Below are 8,225 nucleotides of genomic sequence, written 5' to 3' on the forward strand. Positions count from 1 at the left end.
TGAGAAAGCTCCACGTGGCAGCTTTGCATTGGGGCTTGAGATGCTTTATTAAGGCTGGGAGGGGCATCCAAGAGGGAGAAGAAGAAATATCAAGGGCCTGAATAAACTGCTGAAAGAAGATTCCTGAGTTGCGTCTTCCTTGCGGGCAAGGGGTCGCGACACATATCACCAGCCATTTTATTTTCAGACAGGTTATCACAGAGTTGCTTTGGGCTTCACTGAATTGCTGAGGCTAGATTTGAACTTGCTGCCTCAATCTCCCGAGCTGCTGGCATTACAGGTGGGTGCCACTGCACCTGGCTGTGTTCGTATAATTTTATGTTGCCTGGGTATCTATGTTAAATACATTTTCCTTATAACAGAAGCAGGGTTCAGCAACACTTGACACAATTTCCAATTCTACATCCCTCATCTATGTGGTCAATCAAAATATTTCTTGTACAACTGCCTACTAATGACCATTTCCGTATGGAACAGCTATATACAATCTACTTGACTCACCTTATGATGCCCATAACCTTCATGGACTGTGCAGATATGCAACAATGATCACCCCAGGTAATACTGTGACCTCCTGGAAATCAAACTATTTGCTTTAAACTCACTATTAAAAGTCCATGAAAGAAACCTGTTTGAATAGTGCCCAAGACCCCTATTAAGGCATTGGCCCATGGATTTCTCTCTCCCTTTCCTCATTCCATGGCCTCTGAGTGTTTGGCCACTTGGCATGCTGTGTATTTACCCAGGAACTTAAATACTACAGTCTTTATTTCTACTTGTTCTTGCCTAATTATTGAAGGGGTGCTCTTCATCTTAAAGATCCTAAATTAAAAATGCTTTTGTAGCATCCCATAAGTTTTGGTGTTGTCATTTCACTTTCATTTATCAATATTATCCAGTTCTTCTTGGTATGTCTTTGACCCATTAGTTTAGATGTATGTTAACTTCAGCTGAGTACAGTGTCACACACCTGTAATCTCAGTCACTCAGGAGGCTGAGGCAGGAGGACTGCAAGTCTGACGCCAGCCTCAGCAACTTGCATGGCCCTCAGCAACTTACTGAGATTCTGACTCAAAATTAAAAAAAAAATAAAAAAAGAACAGGGAATAGAGCTCACTGGTAGAACATCCCTGGGTTCAATTTCCAATACCATCACCACCAAAAAACAAACAAATCTGTTAATCTCAATATATTTGGGAGTTTCCCCCTTTCTTTCTGTTGGCGAATTTTATGTTTATTCCTTGTGGTTGGAAAAGATATTATGTATGATTTTAATCATTTAAAATTTACTCACACTAATTTTGTGGCCTGAAATATGGTCTATTCTGGACAATGTTCTATGTGTGCTTGAGAAGAATAAGTATTTAGCTGTTGTTGGGTGAAATTTTCTGTATATGTTTGTTAGTCTTGCTGGGTTATAGTGTTGAAATGCTCTATTTTCTTATTCACTTTCTTTATGGTTGTTCTTTGCTTACTAAAAAGCATAGCATCAAAGTCTCCATTTTGCAGAACTGTCTGTTCTTAAGTGAGTATGTAATTATTATATCTCCTTTTATCAATAATCTCCTTGTCTTTTAGCATTTTTTGACTCAAAGCCTGTTTTATCTGATATTATTTTAGCTATACTAGTTATATTTTGATTACTATCTGTGAAACATTTCAATCCTTTTACTCCAACCTATATTTAGCTTTATATTTAAAGTTATACTCAATTTATGTATGATATGTCAAAATACATTCTACTGTCATGTATAACTAAAAAGAATACATGAAAATTAAAAAAGAAAAAATCTGCTAAAAATAAAAATATATTTCCAGCCATATTTATCACTGGCCAGAGCAATTATACAGATTAAAGAAATTAAAGGGATATATATATATATATATATATATATATATATATATATATATATGAAAAGAAGAACTTAAATTAGCACTATTTGTTGAGGTTATGATTCTATACCTAGAAGACCCAAAAAGCTCCACCAGAAAACTTCTAGAGCTAGTAAATAAATTCAGCAAAGTAGCAGGATATAAAATAAACATCCATAAATCAAGGGCTTTCTGTATATCAGTGACAAATCCTCTGAAAGAGAAATTAGAAAAACCACCCCATTCACAATAACCTCAAAAAAATAAGATACTTGTGAATCAACTTAACAAAAGAGGTGAAGGATTTATACAATGAAAACTATAGAACCCTAAAGAAAGAACTCAATGATGACCTTAGAAGATGGAAAGATCTACCTTGCTCATGAATACGCAGAATTAATGTTATCAAAATGACCATACTACCAAAAGCTCTATACAGATTTAATGCAATTCCAATCAAAATCTCAATGGCATTCCTCATAGAAATAGAAAAAGTAATCATGAAATTCATCTGGAAAAATAAAAGACCCAGAATAGCTAAAGCAATCCTTAGCAGGAAGACTGAAGCAAGTGGCATCACTATACCAGACCTTAAACTACACTACAGAGCAATAGTAACAAAAAGAACATGGTATTGGCACCAACAGATTGGTAGACCAATGGTACAGAATAGAGGACACAGAGACTAACCCACAAAATTACAATTATATCTTATATTAGACAAAGGCACCAAAAACATGCATTGGAGAAAAGATAGCCTCTTCAACAAATGGTGCTGGGAAAACTAGAAACCCATATGCAACAAAATGAAATTAAACCCATCTCTCTCACCATGCACAAAACTCAACTCAAAGTGGATCAAGGGCCTAGGAATTAAACCAGTGACTCTGCATCTAATAGAAGAAAAAGTAGGCCCTAATCTTCATCATGTGGGATTAGGCCCCAACTTCCTTAATAAGACTTCCTGTAGCGCAAGAATTAAGACCAAGAATCAATAAGTGGGGTGGAATCAAACCAAAAAAAGTTTCTTTTCAGCAAAATAAACAATCTGTGAGGTGAACAGAGAGTCTACATCCTGTGAGCAAATTTTTACTGCTCAGACATCAGATAAAGCACTAATCTCTAGGGTATATACAGAACTCAAAAAGCTAAGCACCCCCCCCCAAAACAAACAAACAAATAACCCAATCAACAAATGGGCCAAGGACCTGAACAGACACTTCTCGGAAGAGGATATGCAATCAATCAACAAATATATGAAAAAAAAATGCTCAACATCTCTAGCAATTAGAGAAATGCAAATCAAAGCTACTCAAAGATATCATCTCACTTTAGTCAGAATGGCAGCTATTATAAAGACAAACAACAATAAGTGTTGGCGAGAATGTGGGGAAGAAGGTACACTCATACATTGCTGGTGGGACTGCAAATTGGTACAGCCAATATGGAAAGCAGTATGGAGATTCCTTGGAAATCTGGGAATGGAACCCCCATTTGACCCAGCTATCCCTCTCCTCAGTCTATACCCAAAGGACTTAAAAACAGCATACCATAGGGACACAGCCACATTAATGTTTATAGCAGCACAATTCACAATAGCTAAATTGTGGAGCCAACCTAGATGTCCTTCATTAGATGAATGGATAAAAAATATGGCATATATACACAATGAAATATTACTCAGTAATTAAAGAGAATAAAATCATGGCATTTGCAGGTAAATGAATGGCATTGGAGAACATAATGCTAAGTGAAGTTAGCCAATCCCCAAAAACAAATGCCCAATGTTTTCTCTGATATAAGGGGGCTGACTCATAGTAGGGAGGGAGGGGGAGCATGGGAGGAATAGATGAATTCTAGATAGGGAAGAGGGGAGGGAGGGAAATGGAGGAAGCAGGGGATTAGCAAGGATGGTGGAATGTGATGGACATCATCATCCAAAGTACATGTATGAAGACATGAATTGGGTGTAAACATAATTTATGTACAACCAGAGATATGAAAAATTGTGCTGTGTAAATATAATAAGAATTGTAATACATTCCACTGTCATTTATTTCTTTAAAAGTCAATCAATAAAAATAAAAATATAATGTCACTAAAAGTAAAGTGCATCTCTTGTACACAATATAAAATTGAATATTTTATTTTTCCAATCTGCTAATCTTTGTCTTTGAGAATGCAATGAATTTACATTTAAAGTAATTATTTATAAGGAGATATTTACTTCTATCATTTGCAATTTGTGTTCTGTATTTTTATACTATTTTTAAAATTTTCTCCATTATTGTATTTTGTCTCTAGTTTATTTTTATATAGTACCAGTTTTATTGTCTTTGCATTTTCTTTTCTGTACTTTTTTTAAAAAAATTTTAAGCTACCCTGGGGGTTGCAATTATTATCTTAAATTTTTAGTAATCTAGTTTGAATTAATACAATTTACTTTCACTACTACATAAGCTCTCTGCTCCTATAAAATTCTATCCCTATTCCTTTATTTTGTTACTGTCACAAATTATATCTTTAAAAAAAATTCTTTTGTAGTTATAGATGGACAGGTGACTTTATTTTATTGTTTATTTATATGTGGTGCTGAGGATCAAACTCAGTGCCTCATGCATGCTAGGTAAGGGCTCTGCCACTGAGCCATAACCCCAGCCCACAAATTGCATCTTTTAATACATAGGTTCCTATCAAATAGATTTATATTTAGTTTTATACATTTGCTTTCAAAATAATATATAAAAAGGAGTTACATACCAACAATGTAATAAGACTGAGTTTTATATTTACCCATTAAATATAGCCTACTGTAACAAATTACCAGAAACTGAGTGGCCATAACAAATTAACAGAGACTGGTGGCTTAAAACAAGACACATGTATTCTCTAGTAGTTCTGGAGGCTGGAAGTCTGAAATCTAGGTGTCAACTATGTTGATTTCTTCTGCAGGTTCTGAAGGGGAAACTGATGCCTCTCTTCTAGCTTTTAGTGATAGCCTTCAATCTTTAGCATAGCTTGGTTTGCACACAAATTACTCTATTTTATGCCTTCATTATAACATATCACTCTCCCCGTGTGTTTTCATATCATCTTCCTATAACATTAGTCATTTTATTAAAGGCCAACCAGTACCAGTATGATCTTGTCTCAATTACTTCTGAAATTACACTTTCTAAATTAGGTCATATTTTTATATACCAGTGAGGCTGTGGGGGATGGGGGGTGCAAAAAGATAGTGTAGGTAATGAATAATCTGGATCAGGAAGATGGGGGCTGGATTGAAAGGCAAGGAAATAAAATGCTAATACCTTCAGAATACTTCCCCTGCTCCTCACCTGTTGCCAAGGTTACCTGCCTCCAGGGAATTGTTCTTCCCAACAAGGAGATGTTAATTAATATCCCCAGCACCACTCCCTTCCTGCCTGTACCCCTGGGTGGCTTCTTTCTCACCCTTGGATCACTCTTAACTTTTGGTCACTGGTCACATGGGCAAGACAAGAGGCGAAGGGGGCATGAGAACAAAGGAAACCTAAAAATCTATGAAAGGGGCAAGACATCCCAACTTCCTCATACACCCAGCTCTGGGGGCCTTACTCTTTGGAGAAATCTATCTCTATTCTATCCTTTAAATAAAACTTTCTTTCTATACTTGCCTCTGTGTTTCTTGGGTATTCAATCTTTGGCACCAGGCAATGGGACTTGGCCTTGACTTTCAACATCAGTATCACTGGGAATTAAGACTGCAAAAATAACCTTTGGGTGGACACAATTCAACCTATTGTAGTGGCACCCCCTCCTACACAGAAAATCTTAATTAAGCTTCTCAAGAAATCTTCACCATAATTTATCTTAGGACTATCAGCAAAAGAATTTCTACATTTAAAAAAAAATTTCTTATTTATTCTAATTAGGTATATATGACAGCAGAATGCATTATGATTTATTGTATACAATTGCAGCAATATTTTCATTTCTCTGGTTGTTCATGATGTAGCATTGAAACATATGTGCAGTCATACATGTACCTAGGGTAATGATGTCCATCTCATTCCACCATCTTTACTGCCCCCATCCCCAATCAATAGATGATTGGATAAAGAAACTGTGGTATATACACATATTGGAATATTACTCCCTCCCCTTTGCCCAATCAAAGTTCCTCCATTTTTCCCATGCCTCCCCCCATTATGGATCAGCATCTACTTATCAGAGAGAACATTTGGCCTTTGTTTTTTGGGGATTGGCTTACTTTGCTTAGCATAATATTCCCCAACTCCATCCATTTACCTGCAAATGCCATGATTTTATTCTCTTTTATTGCTGAGTAATATTCCAATATGTGTATATACCACAGTTTCTTTATTCAATCATCTATTGAGGGGCATCTAGGTTGGAGCCACAGTTTAGCTATTGTGAATTGAGCTGCTTTAAACATTGATGTGGCTGCATTACTATAGTACGCTGATTTTAAGTCTGTTGGATATAGACTGAGGAGTGAGATAGCTGGGTCAAATGGTGGTTCCATTCCAAGTTTTCCAGGGAATCTCCATACTGCTTTCCAGGTTGGTTGCACCAATTTGCCATCCCACCAGCAATGTATGAGTGTGCCTCTTCCCCAACATCCTCACAATTAAAAAAAAAAAAAGAGGTTTTACTTTACAGATGGCAGGACTTTTTTCCACTTTGGTAATTAATTTTTAATGCTATTGTGTTAGATTCTGAGAGAATGCTGTCAATGACTTTGAAAGTGTTTGGAATCTTTCTTTTTTTAAATGCATGAATATATAAATGTATCAATCAGTACACATTCAAAAACAAAACAAAACCAAAAAAAAAAATAACAGAATAGTCAATGAGAGTATATGCATGCTGTCTGTGCCAAACTGTCTTTTTTTAAAAATTGATTTTATTTTTTTAAATACATGACAGTGGAATGTGATATAAGGAGGCTGATTCATAGTGGGATAGGGAGGGAGGCATGGGGGAATAGACAGACTCTAGATAGGGAAGAGGGGTGGAAGGGAAAGGGAGGGGGCAGGGGATTAGCAAGGATGGTGGAATGTGATGGACATCATTATCCAAAGTACATGTATAAAGACACGAATTGGCTGTCAATATACTTTATATACAAATAGAGATGAAAAATTGTGGTATATATGTGTAATAAGAATTGAAATGCAAAAAAGTACATGTATAAAGGCATGAATTGGTGTGAACATATTTTATATACAAAGATATGAAAAAATTGTGCTCTATATGTGAAATAAGAATTATAATGGAATCTTTCTTTAGACCTAATTCTGGTATTATAAATGTTCCATTTTTTAAGATGTTTTGTCTGGTAGGTATCATCTTGGGATTTGGTGCAACATAGACTGATGTAACTATGTAAGTTAGAACTACCTTGTTAATTGTGTTTTCTATATCTTTACTTACTAGTTTGTCGACAGACAGGAAAAAGTTGCTATAGTCTACTTGTAAAAGAAAACTCTACAAAAGAGTTCAATGTAGTTAAGCTTCTATTTCCTGTTGCTCTATCTTACTTGGCCATGGGCCTGAAAGAGATCAGCATTCCAGGTGCTGAACACCCCATTTAATAGTTTTTCACAACAATTATGGACTATCTAGTATTGTAAGGATATATAATAGTTTGTAAAAGTTTTCAAGTGGGAAGTGTGCTTGCGGGTCTTTAACAAGGCCTGAGGCCTTGGGCAGGAGCTTCACAGAGATGTTTACATTTCAAAGATAAATTACTCATTGGGCTCCATGGTAACAGCTGGCAGGGGGAGGAAAGAAAGGGGAGAAGAAGCTCCTCCCTTCTCAGGTACTGTCTTTGAAGGGTTAATTTGCCCAGAACAGTGAGAGAAAAAGCTGCTTTTATGTGAACTTCTGCAGATTGTGCACTTCTGAGCCCCTCCTCCTACACACTGGGTATAAAGTTCTGAAACTTCCTGAACTTGGGGTTCAGGGGGATTGATTGATTACAGCAAAAGCTTTTTCTTCTGAACCTGGCTGCAGCCAAATAAATCTGCTTTCTGTTAATTCTTTGGTGTCTGACCTCGTCTGTTCCTACAACACTATAATACCTATGAAGCTACCTTTACTGACGGTCTTTATTTTTTCATATGGCTTCAAGTTACAATCTAGCGTATTTTCAATTCAACCAGAAGGATTCCCATTATCATTTCATATAGGGAAAGTGTACTAGTGACAACTTTTTAAAATTTTGGAATGTCTTAATTTCTTCATTTTTGAACCATGTTTTTCCTGGTTGTAGAATTCTTGGTTGACAGACTTTTATTTTGTTTTTTTTTTTTCCCCCAATATGTTAGGGTATCCTCCCTCTTCAG

Source organism: Marmota flaviventris, chromosome X (assembly GCF_047511675.1).
Source record: "Marmota flaviventris isolate mMarFla1 chromosome X, mMarFla1.hap1, whole genome shotgun sequence".
Taxonomy (NCBI): domain Eukaryota; kingdom Metazoa; phylum Chordata; class Mammalia; order Rodentia; family Sciuridae; genus Marmota; species Marmota flaviventris.